At 33.1% G+C, this 13,703-nt stretch overlaps 1 protein-coding gene across 2 annotated transcripts in view; it reads left to right on the plus strand.

The window, feature by feature from the left end:
- LOC126881675 (sialin-like) overlaps window positions 1-13,703 on the plus strand; it is a 72,297-nt gene that overhangs the window by 1,899 nt on the left and 56,695 nt on the right. Inside the window, exon 1 of one of the 2 annotated variants that reach the window (XM_050646072.1) lies at window positions 910-930. The exons of the other annotated variant lie outside the window; for it this stretch is intronic. The gene's annotated coding sequence lies outside the window, so the exon portion shown is untranslated. Of the gene's footprint in view, window positions 1-909; window positions 931-13,703 lie in introns of those variants that run through there. 2 annotated transcript variants of the gene reach the window in all.

The raw sequence follows: 13,703 nt of genomic DNA on the forward strand, positions 1-13,703 counted from the left end.
GTGCAGCAAGCACCTCTACCGGTTTCGATACTTATTAGTCTCTCATCAGGAGGCACCTATGCTGCTCTGCGTGCAAACCCCAGCGTGCAGTCCCATTATTTTCATTCTGGTGGGGTGTAGAATAGCATTATGTTGTTTTATATGCCATTAGAGTGAAAACTTAGTCTTCTTATTGACTGAATTTAAAGCTGCTGGTAGCCGATTACTGAATTTTAGAGTCTGATCAAGTCTATTCTTATGACGACCTGACTCGTTGTCATCAATATTCTCAGAAGAAAAATGGAGGAAAATGTATACCAAACTTATCAACAGATTGTAGCAGTATCTAGTTACAAATACAAGAAGAAGTCACCAATAAAAATATACCAACATTAATGAGTTATTAGGTCAAATGCATAAGCACAGAAAGATCAGAATTTAATATCAATAAGAGGGTATCATCACCTCTCAGAATTTCATTCAAAATATGTAGTGACTGTGGAAGAAAAAGAAAAAATGGATAAAGAACGATAAAAATCAAAATAACTGTCATTGTTTAAACTCAAATAAAATAATTTTTTTTTAAGAAAAATTTGTTCTAGCTGAACAGAAAAACCATCTAATATTTTGCCATGGGCAGATTTTTAATTGAATTCTAGAAATTTGATGATTTAGTTTTTAGCGAGATAAAAAATATAAATTTGCAGCCATCGTTCACATGACCTGGTTTTGATTTGGCTGGCTTACTTTTATACAGTCTAATCTGTAGATATTAAAAGCCATTAAAAATAGCAATTAAGCAGTTTGGTGGAATTTATAATTATTATTTTTAAGTAGTAAGTAAATGATAAATGTTGAACAGATTGCTTTCTTGTTTTCCTTTAAATTTATTGTGTCATAAAAGTTTATTTGACCGTTGTAAATATTTTATGGATACCATTATTAATTAAGGTAATAACAAGTATCATTTTATTAAACGACAATTTAGTTTTACATATTTATAGAGATTTAAAGTATCTTCTTACAGTTATATAACTTAATAAGTTACTCTTTTCCTACCTACCAGGTATCAATTATATGACGTATTGCTTTATGACTTACGCTTAACGCATTATAAGTGAATTTTCCTTCTAAATTATAGTAGACTATTTTGACGCAAATTTTAATCTACGATATTTGTCTTCTTCTAGTTATTCTAGCTTTATGACGACCATCATATAAAATTAGTTCCGGGTGTTAAACTGCTCAAATTTTTGGGTGAAACCTCATTATTCTCTTGTTCCTTGGGAGTTTTTCGTTGTTTAAAACAGTTATTTACTGAAGTTTTACTTGATGCATTTCATGTTGGTTGTACGTTAAAAGCATCATATTGTTTACTTCTATTTGCTACCATATTCAAAGCTTCCTCTGACCAAAGTCTAGGAGAAAAAACAAAAGGCAAAACAACTGGATAAGAAATAAAACAAAAGTCAAAGACGTAGGACAACATATGGTCAGCCTTAAATGAAGTTTCGCAGGTCATAACGCCAGAGGGGTACCCACGCCAGAGAAACGGACAATAGGTGGAATACCACGATACAATAATGGAGACTAGTGTTGCCCAAGTGCAAGACCAAGACGAGACTTAGAGAGTCTTGATCTTGGTCTTGCGACAGTACACCTGGTCTTGGTCTTGGTATTGCGCTCCAGGTCTTGGTCTTGGTCTTGGTCTTGCAGCAAGAGTCTTGTAAGTCTCGCAGTTGCCCATTAGCCTATTACATATCTTAGAACTAGAACAACGTAACAGAGTAGGTCAATTTTAAGCTTTAATATCACAGCCGTAGTAAAGACCAACCAAATTAATAAATATCTAAACAACTGACACCGGGTGGGGTTTGAACCTACGATCTAAGAATCTAAGCGATCCGTGTCTATATTCCAGCTAACCAAAGTTTATTAGGAACTTACGTATTTTTCGAGTATTTGCCATTGACAATGTGTGATTTGAAAAGAATTCAATTCAGTGACAGATGTGCACAATATGAAGGGTCAGAGGGAAAAAGGATGAATGTAAATTTTTGGTCATTTTGAGATTGTTGTGCAATTTGTTAGCTTAGAAAGGGTACTATCAACCTGTGAATGGACAAGGGACATAAATATGATAATCGTCTTAAAATCACGTCACAAGATTGGACGCAAGGGGTAAAAACAATGAATATGTAACTTTATTTCTCATTTTACCGAAAATGCTTGCAGATAGACATTCATCGTTCTTTCCCCTGGCCCTTCATATGTTAACGCCAGTTCTCATTTTGGTACCGAATACCAAACCGAGAATAATACACTTCTCCAAGAAATTAAGGCACCTCCTTAAAAATGGAATGGGTCATTTTTGATGTCTCGAATTTCCTAAACCTGTTGTTTGATTTAAGTAATTTTTTAATATTATATAGCCTTATTCGTTAACAATATCGCTGTAATAATATTGTTGCTAGAAGTTAAATTGTCGTTGTATAGGTACCCGATAACTTATCGGTACTAATGAGTGTACCAATCAAACTGTGTTTTTTTCTCAAAGTAAGCATCATCCTGTGGAATATTCTAGCATTTATAAAACACTGAAATTAAGACCCAATTACAGTCTGATATTTTTTTAACATTTGTTTTTTCATTCGCTTATGTTGGATAACAGTAAAGTTAGGTATTTTAACAACTAGCCATGTTTTTTATCAACACAGGGTGTTTTTAAATAAGTATGGTAAATTTTAAGGGGTAATTCTAAATAAACGGGTCATGTTACCCGTATGCGCGCCAATGGTGAATATTAAATTCTTAATTGTATGTCAAAAATGCGTAATAACTACCTCTTAAAACCCACCAAATTTCATTTACATATCTCAACCGGTTTTAGAGCAATAAATCGTCAGTTTGTAAGAAAAATTTTAACACCCCCTATTTCGGAAACTAAGCATTTGCGAACATACACTTATAAAGCAAACTGTCAAATTGTTTTTCGGGCAGAATTACCCCTTAAAGTTTGCCATACTTATTTAAAAACACCCTGTATTGATGAAAAACATCGCTAGTTAAAAAAGTACCTAACTTTTTATTATCCAACATAAGCGAATAAATCAAAAAAACAAAATGTTAAGAAAATATGAGGCTATAGTTGGGTTTTAATTTCAATATTTTATAAATGCTAGAATAATTTACAGGGTGATGCGAACTTTGAGAAAAAAAATACAGTTTGATTGGTACACCCGGTGTACAATGACAAATTTACCTGTTTAGAAACAATATTTTTACAGCGATATTTATACAGAACAAGGCTATATTATTATCAAACATTAAAATCAAATAAATAAAGAATCAAATTATCAACCACTTAAATCGAACAAGTTTAGGAAATTCGAGAGACCAAAATGACCCGTTTCTTGGAATAGTGTATAGCAACCAAAGAGCATAACAAAAGAACAGTGAGTCGATTGATAAAACATATGACCAGTTTAATTTAACTACCTACCAATTTAAATGTCCTTTTGTTTTCCATGTATTTCACTGTAAATATTTCTTTGTTTAATGCCTCGTAGACTAAATATTTGTGTAAGTATTTGGTTACACGGTATAGACGGCACGGCATTATCTGTTATAGTCTGTCTCCTATCGTAATCACACTCAGCAGAAAAAATATACATAATAGTCTTATTTTTCTATATATCGATATGATTTTTGTGTGTTTAAATTCCTACAAAACTAATTAAGGAAAAAAATTAACCACTTAGGTATTGTAGGTATATTTTTTATCAGCATATGAGATATTTTTAAAAAGTTTCGATACATTATAGGTCTGGATCCCGCGTATGGAAAAAAATTGATTAATAGCAAGCTGAAAATTTGTTAATAGCTTAACGGTGTCTAGTCGGATAAACTTTGATATATGGGAACACTGGAACAGGGGCAGTTTTAATTGTGGAACAGGTTAAAAATTTGGAACGGTCAGACCACGAAAACGGCACATTTATTTTGTCCGACAGAATAGAATTAAACTCTCCGAACAGAGATTAAACTCTCATGCAAAAATCAGACTGCTATTTATCACCTATCATAATTCCTGTCATTTGACATATTCTACATGTTCCACTCATTAAAACGCCCATTTGGTGAAAAATAGCAGTCTGATTTTTGCATGAGAGTTTAATCTCTGTTCGGAGAGTTTAAGTCTGTTCTGTCGGACAACATACATGTGCCGTTTTCGTGTTCTGACCGTTAAAATTTTTTAACCTGTTCCACAATTAAAACTTCCTCTGTTCCAGCGTTCCCATATATCAAAGTTTGTCCGACTAGACACCCTTAAGCTATTAACAAATTTTCAGGTTGCTATTAATCAACTTTGTTTCATACACGAGATCCAGACCTATTAATTTATGAATGGAGGGCGGCTATTCTCAAAACCTGGACAATTAATTTCAGAGCGAAGAATGTATGTTTGTTTATGGTATTGTTCGTAAGGCGCATAATGCCAATTTTACAAATTTTTTTGCTTCTCATAGAGTACCTACCTAAGAATATACCCGAACTAATATACTTCATAAAAGACCCTCAGTTCTAATTGCAAGACGCAAGAGTCTTGCAGGCTTAGTTTTGTTCTTGCTCAAATCTTGCACGGTAAGTCTTGGTCTTGGTCTTGCTCAAATTAGGCGGTCTTGGTCTTGGTCTTGGTCTTGCGAAAACGCAAGAACAAGACCAAGACTGCAAGACCAAGACTGATTTTGGGCAACACTAATGGAGACCATGGACAGGAAAAAGAGCAAGAGGACGGCTCCAGATGAGATTGGGAGATGACATTAGAAAGATAGGAGGAACACACTGGAAACAGAAATCACAAAACAAACTAATGGAGGAAACTGGGGGATGTTCAAAATTGGGCGCATTAAAGGGAAAAGAAGAAAAGGACAGTCTAGGACGATTTCTTCATTCTTCTTCTAGACCCATGACCGTTATCGATCGTTTGAAATCTTGTTAGTGACATTTGATATTCGAGTCGTTTGATATTCGCTATCGTGACTTTATTTTCTACCAGGAGCACGTTAACCTTGAATACCTATATTAGACGGAGAGGCAGCGCTGAAAAATCTCTTTGAATTTACTAAAGCTAAATTTTTCTCAGTTGATTACTGTGATTGTGTAGAGCAGGGGTTCCCAAACTGGGGGGCGTAAGGACATGTCAGGGGGGGCGTGAGACAAGTCGAAAATTAAATTAAATTCAGGTGCCTACCTAGTCTTTCTAAAATTCTAAATTAACCATGATGTTTAGAAAATTAAAACAAACCACTGTAACATCTGACTTTACTACATAAATTTGAAATCGAAGGCTTGAAAGAATGGAATGTGAGCCGTTCAATGTGGCAATAGCGCGCATAATTTGACAACCGAGCGTTTCCAAGCACACGAAAGGCTAATTAACCCACGCGGTACCGACGTTGCCAAATGTTGATATCTTCATCCTTCTGTCAAAGTCACAGGCAATGTGAGGTTATGAGTTATTTGTTGTTGTTTTCTTGTCACAGAGCTATAGTAGCAAAATGTTAAGATGATTTTATTTTTATTGTGGAATTGGAAGAAGGAAATGTAAGTAATCATGGAATTAAAACTTAAAAAGAATAATTATATAAAGTCATGAGATTCAAAAATACAATTCTATATTATAATAATCAGAAAACAATATTGTTTTAGAAAGAAAAGGTTGATTATGGTGAAGAAGTAAAACAAAATTACTTATATGCTAAGTTTATTGAAGAGTGAAGATCTTGAACAAGAGGTAAATTTATAGAAATTAGTGGAAACTGTTGATTTGTAGGTAAAGAAGACAAAATAGCTAAAGAAACAGAAAAAGTGGTAATCTTGTTACCACTTGGATTGTTGAATTTAAATAAAGGTTTTCAAGTAACTTTATATTATATGTTACAGTTCAAGTTGATTATCCAGTTGAAGTTGACTATTCCTAGTTTAAGTCAACTAGCACTATGCACTTCAATAACATCTATCTTTTTAACAATATGTGATCATTACTATCTTTTGTAGATTCATCCTTCAGAGTTCTTACTTTTTTAATGTATTCTTCATACTAATCTTTTGATAGTGTCAAATTATTTACTTTTGCTCTCAAACGCTCATCTCTTTAGCTTCTCCTGAAAAATATCCACATGGGTGTGCTACATTTTAAAAACCATCAACAGGAATGTAACTTATTAAAACTATTTAAAACATATAAAATTAAAAAAGAAATAAAAACTTAATATATCGATACATTTTTGGCAAAGTAACGTAAGTGACATTTTGGCGAAAATCATGTTTTTTCATTAAACTAACGCTATTATTGTTTAGAAGATACTGTCAAAGTGTAGTAAGCCTATGTTTAATAAAATGTAAATAAGTCATACATATTATGTTTAAAGTAATTCTAGGCTTACTACACTTTGGCAGTACCTTTTAAACAATAATGGCATTAGTTTAATGGAAAAACATGATTTTCGCCAAAAATGTATCGATATCTAAGCTTTCAAATATTGTACAAATCTCAGCAAGCGGAACCATCAAGAATACAAACAATAGATCCATGAAATAAAATATTACATACTTTGTTACTGTATGTTCAAATCGTGATAAGTTAATAATAGTCAACACAAAGAGATGCGCATGCATAAAAAAAAGCATGTGTGAATGTACATTTACTGAATATAGATCCATGAATAGTCAACTCAAACTAGTAAGAGCTGATTCTCTTTTTCCGGGGATCTACTTTTACTAACAAGAGTTAGGAAGAATGTATTTCAACTAGTAAAAGTTAAATTTAATTTTTCAAATCAACTCTTACTGCCTGTTTTAGTTTGAGTTGACTCGAACTAGGAATAGTCAACTCTAACTAAGAATCAACTTGAACTGTGACACATATACTATTTTATTTAAATCCAATACTATATACGACGCTATGAGATGAAGTGGCCTAAGCCCAAAATGCAACAAATTAGAAATAAAGACGGTTTTCAAACTTGATTACACTGTTAATGTTCTTGGTTATATTGTAATTTTTTGCAAAACAATATAGAATTCTGGTATATTTTTTCAGGAGTTAATTATTATATCCTAATTTTAATATTTATTAGTGACACTTTTCACATATTTATACGACTGAATTTATTCTAAATAAAAAAATTAATTGCAGATAACGCAAACATCTAGGAGATTTTTGATGAGTTGCCAATCCTGCGTTCTTAGAAAAAAGCCAGTCCCAGAAGGAAACTACCAATAATAAAGTAGAGAATTTATTACACCAAAGAACAAAGCTAATCCTCAACATAGATCAACTGATCCACATAGAAAAGGAGGAGCAAAGGGCACAACAGAAGCAGGCCAGACAAAAGAAAATGACAGAAGAGAGACACAGAAAAGAAATTAATTTATTAAATTTAAAAATTAAATTATGCAAAGGACAATTAAATAAAGAATAAAAAAATCAAACATGTGTATTAATGATTCTTTTATTTCCCCATAACACAAAAATATTCTATAAGGTTAGCAAACATCTTTAACACATTGACGGACAGAATGTCTATAGACGTCTAATTTCCATTGATGAAATGTGACACAACGTCTATAGACATTTTTTAGATAACAAGTTATGACAAAAAATCACTAGATTTTTGTCACATTATATCTACATATGCTTATTATGAAATGTGACATGACACTTATGGTCATCGTCCACATGTTTACAAAAAAACGTTAAAATTGTTTCCATAAACTATAAGCGCTAAAAGAAATTTAGCAATTTTCCTATTCTACTTTGCAAAATTCAATATAGTGTCACAACATTTTACTTATCCATTTGACGCACTGTTCGTCGACGTGATAACTTTGGTAAATCTCTCTCAATCTCTATATTATAGTATATTTCTGTAGGATAGAACAATAATTGAATCAATTTAACTGTACACTTACATTGAATAAAATAGAAAACCTTTCCTGTTTTAGCCAATGTACAGTAGGAAAAATGAAATAATACCCATGAACGAACATATACAACACGCTGTATTTTTCTGTCACCGTGTCAAACAAAACATTGGCCAGCTCAAGTACATGTAATAATTATTGTTACATGTACTTGCACTGAACAATTTTCTTTGTGACACGGTGACAGGAAAATACAGCGTGTTTTATATGTTCGTTCATGGGTATTCTTTCATTTTTCCGACTGTAAGTGAGTGAGATTCAATGGCACCTATGTACGCCGTTGCTCCCGCCTGGCGGCGCTAGTGTAGTTGGAGGTCAAAGTTTTGAATATTCGTGAAGTTTGTATATGGTGTTTTTGATTACGAGTTAATAAATAATAAATTATGGCCGAAATATACGGATCTTGGAGACTGTTTGTGCGTTGAAAAACGAATTGAGAAGGGATGCGAGAGTTACTGGAAAAAGGAAACACTTATCGAATGATAAACTATATTAATCATCGTCTCAATGTTTTATTTCTATAGCTCAGAGTGTATTTATTTGGTATTGATTAACTCCCCACACGAGTCTGACAACTGTGTATAATATGATATGTGCGATCTGCCTTACTTTTTTTATCAATTTAAAATTCACAATTAAGTGCGCTCAGCATTAATTTTTGTGTTTATCTTATTTAAAAATGTGATATTTTCAAAATATGGCTGCCATGACAGTTGCGCATTTGGTGTAAATTTGGTTTAAGCATGCAATGCAATGTTGTCTTATTTAAAAAAAAAATTATAATTCCTTATGGAAATATAGAATGTGTTAATTTAATTAAGTATAATTATAAAATTAGGGTTAGGTTTGATCAGGTTATGTTTTAGTCACGAAAGAATATTTGAATGGTCACTTTAATTTTCAGTTATTAACTTATTTATATTATTTTCGATTAGGTTAGGTTTGCTCAGGTTATGTTTTAGTCATTTTAAAACATATTTTAAAGATAATATATCACTAAAATGTTCAGTTATTAACTTTTTTATATTATTTTCGATGACGCTAGGTTAGGTTTGGTCAGGTTATGTTCTAGTCACTAAAAAATATTGAGAACTTGAGAAATATTTAAAATTAGTATTTCACATTTTTCTATATTATTACTTCAAATATAAATTTTTTTACACGTTCACTCCATAAAAAGCGATTGTAGATGTGGCAACAGTGTGAATGTATATAAAATTGCATATCTTAATCCGTGCGTTTATAATAAATTTTGATCTGAATTTTCTAGTGAAGTATTCTATTTTTACAGTCGAATCTGGGGTCGAATACTTAATCTGTTTCAACAAAATGTTTATTGCAGATACGTGCATTTATTCTCGGCACATATTTATCCCTTCTTATTGCTACAATCCACTTTTTTCTCATCAGAATATCTTTGGGAAACCTGTGTCCTGATGTTCTCGATGGGCACAAATGCACAGCACAACATTGAGGGATTTTATTTTCTCAAGCTTAATTCACACAGTGAAACACATATGCAATATTTACTTGGAAATAGATTGATTTGAAATATTGACGTAAGTTGACATGACCTCCAACTACACGAGCGCCACCTACGTTGAGCTTTCCAGATTAGCTGCCATTGTTTTGTTTTCTTCCATATACAAAAAGGAATGTATTTGTGGACTCATTAATAATGGCTTCAGTGAATAATCAGAATGATCTGAATTTAAACATCATAGCAATACTACAGAATTATTTATATCTCTGGCATAAAAAATATGTAGGTAGGCATGAAAAATATTAGTAAGTATTTAAAACATAGCCAGTGAGTATCACAATACAGTACCTTTCATGAAGTTTGTGCCGCGTTTTACTTCAAATTTAGCAAATACATACTACCTATGGAAAATATTTCAAAATAAATCTATAATTTTATTTTATATCAAAATGAAAATACATTTTTGCGCCTCGTAATATTCATATCAGCTCTTATGTAGCAGGAATATTGTGTGCGCCACTCATTCTTCATTCTTGAAAAATCTACAATTAATTTTAGTCAAACAGAAACGTTAGGAAAATTCTTTTGCTTCAATATTGAGCCCATACGGGAAAAACATCGTAACTGTCAGTATAAAAAATTTACAAGTGAAGTTTTAAATAAAGCCTTCCTTGCTATTAAGGAATGAAATATGCAAAGTATTTATTACTTTTAAGAAATAACTACAAAAATATTTCATTTTTATTTGTTAATAAGGGAGAAGACTTTACTCAAAACCAATCTTCACTTCTAAAATTTTCATTTTGATGATTAGAATGTTTCCTAAAAGAGGATGTTTCGCATTCAAAAATCGCGCCTAAAATCTAGTTAAGAAAATCTGGCAACGTCGGTACCGCGTGGGTTAATTAGCCTTTCGTTTCCAAGCACTGCCTCCCTCCTTCCCTCCTACCCGCCAGACGCAGGCCAGCTAACCGCAGACGCAGCTCTTATCAATTGTGACTCAGTGTTTGAGATACCTTGGCGTAGCCTGCACTTATTTTTGCACTATAAAAGCGTACGTGTTGTGAAATTTTAATTGTGGTAGTTGACTTTTATTGATTTCGTTGATTTGAGTGAGGGAAGATAATTGTAGTCAAGATGAGCTCAGCAAAGAAACGCAAGTATAATGATGATTATATCAAATATGGGTTTATTTGTATGCGTAAAGATAATGTCGAACATCCTCAGTGTGTAATTTGCTATGAAGTATTAAGTAATGATGCAATGAGACCTAATCGTCTTGAAAGACATTTGTCATCCAAACATAACCCTTTTAAGGACAAACCAAAGGAATTTTTTGCTACAAAATCTGAAAATTTAAAACGCATGAAGTTAGATAGTACTGGTTCTACTGCTCAGTCATCTGAAAAAGTTCTTGAAGCTTCATATGAGCTATCACTTCTGATTGCTAAAGAAAAGAAGAGCCATATTATTGGAGAGACGCTTGATAAACCGTGTTTGTTAAAGGCAGCTGATATTATTCTTGGAACGCAGAGTAAGCAAAAGTTATCTCAAATACCTCTTTCTGACAATACCGTGAAACGTCGCATTGATGATATGGCCGAAGACACACAAAACCAGGTAGTTGATGCAGTAAAACAATCGCCATTTTTTGCTATTCAGCTAGACGAGAGTACCGACATAGCACAATGTTCTCAGTTAATTGTTTATGTTCGGTATGTTGAAAATGATAGAGTGAAAGAGGAGCTACTCTTTTCTACAGAGTTGGAGACCACGACAAAAGCTATTGATGTTATGAAAGCAGTGTCAGACTTTTTTGACAAACAGGAAATCTCTTGGCAAAAACTAATCGGTGTATGTACGGATGGCGCGCCTTCAATGCTTGGTTCTCGCTCAGGATTTGTACAATTAGTAAGAGAGAAAAATGCTGATGTGACTGGGATACATTGTGTCATACATCGACAAGCCTTGGCAGCAAAAACTCTTTCAAATGAATGCAATGCTGTCTTAAAGTTGTGTATTAAAGTAGTGAATTACCTAAAAAACAGTGCGTTGAATACTCGACTGTTTAAAACTCTTTGTGAAGATTTAGGAAGTGATCACAAAACACTGCTATTTCATACAGAAGTACGATGGCTCTCAAAAGGGAACATGTTAGCAAGATTATTTGACCTTCGAGATGAAGTAATTACCTTCTTGGAACAGCAAAAGCAAAATGAACTAAGCGTGGCCTTCAAAAAAAGTTGTACCCAAGTAATATTGGCTTATTTGTCAGACATCTTTGACTCGTTGAACAGCCTTAACTTAAAACTGCAGGGTGGAGACTCAAATATAGTTTTACTCATCGTGATGCGATTAATATGTATATTGAGAAACTGCAGCTTTGGAGGCGTAAAATATCAGCAAACCCCTGCAATTATTCGAGTTTTCCTAAAGTAGAGTCAATGTCAGAAGAAACACGCTTCAGAGATATTTATGAAGGATCAAGTTTGAAAATCCAAATATCAAACCATTTGGAGAGCCTAATTGAAGAGTTCCAGAAATACTTTCCAAACACTTGTGACGATAGTATTTTCAGAATGCCAATCGACCCATTCCATGTCAACATAGACTCCTTGCCTGAATCACTTCAAGAAGATGCTTTGCAAATAAAACATGATTCCTCTGCCAAATACAACTTTGATATAATGGACAAACCTTCATTTTGGTTAAAATATTTCAAAGTGTATCCTAGTGTATCACGGGAAGCTCTTCGTTTATATTTGCCTTTTTCAAGTACCTATTTGTGCGATAAAGCATTTTCAACACTTGTGGCAATTAAAACAAAGTATCGAAATAAACTTGATGCTGCTAGTGACTTGCGTTGTGCACTTATTAAAACTCAGCCACGAATAGGCATACTAGTAAAGAAAATGCAAGCCCATCCATCTCATTAACCAATCTAATCTATTTTTTCTTTTATTAATAATTTTTGTATTTTATTAAAACTGATATTGTTGTATTTTATGGCAGTATGTATATATAAATAAATGTTTTGTTTTTATGTAACACTTATTTGATTTTGTTGTGTTCCCAGGCATATACAATTTATTGTTAAGGGGGGGGGGCGCGAGAAACTTTCATTTCAACAAAAGGGGGCGTGGTACAAAAAAGTTTGGGAACCCCTGGTGTAGAGAAATATACTGCGGTCGGTCAAGCGAAACGTAGAACAGGGGTTACTGAGAGGGTATCAAAGTTGCTTTCCTACGAAGGTAATTAAATCCATTTACTAAGGCTTAAAATCAGTACACACATTCTAAATTGAATATAAATAAAAGTTATTATAGTCGATCAGCTGTATGACGGGACAGAGCCGGTCGGTCGGCCCCAATGGATGTACAGTAGGGTGGTGCAAAAAAAGTCAAGTTGATAATCCAGTATCGCTATAGTGCGGAAAAGTTGCGATTGGTAATTACAAGAAAAACAAAACAAAAATTATTCAAATCGGAATTTATCTTCCGATCCCGCAACGGGTGTAAAAATTATGAAAAAATGAAATTTTACCTTTTTTTCGGAAATTTTTATTTATTCTCCATGTACATTTTATTTATCGCTATAGTAAAATGTATTTACAGTTTGCATGGTTGAGTAATAAAAACAACAATTTTACGCACTTAACGAATATTTTCCGATCCCGCAAGGTCAATCAAAATCTATAAAAATTTGAAATTGTTGATTATTTTGATAAATTAAAAAACATTTAGTTATCTCATTTTTCTGTTACATTGTGAAGCTCTTCGCTTGTTTATATATTGTATAATAATATTTAAACGACCCAGAACTCACAACAAGAAGGTGGTTGCACTTTTTACTCTACCCTCACCCTTCTCTCCATACAACCAATGAGTGTGTGGTTTTTACATTATTTACATAGTACATTTCTTTTTCATTTGTTTGTATCCAGCTTTTAAACGTCAACTTTGAATTTTGATTTGGTGGTAAAATCTGGCAGCATAGACCTTGATTTAAGTGTTGCCTTGATGAATCCATCTCTTGATTGGGTCCCACGTACATTAGACGATACTACCGTGACCAACTCTACGTATCGCTAGACAGCTTGCGTATGACAGGGATGGTTTTGTACATTCCAGTCTGGCGTGTTGCCTGATATAATGTAGGAACTTATATCTTCATTTGAAACGCTTTGAAGAACTGGTGGAGAAGATAGATTTGCAACATTCCAATCTAATATTTCAGTGTAGTCCTTTGCTTC

The sequence above is a fragment of the Diabrotica virgifera genome, chromosome 3 (assembly GCF_917563875.1).
Source record: "Diabrotica virgifera virgifera chromosome 3, PGI_DIABVI_V3a".
NCBI lineage: Eukaryota > Metazoa > Arthropoda > Insecta > Coleoptera > Chrysomelidae > Diabrotica > Diabrotica virgifera.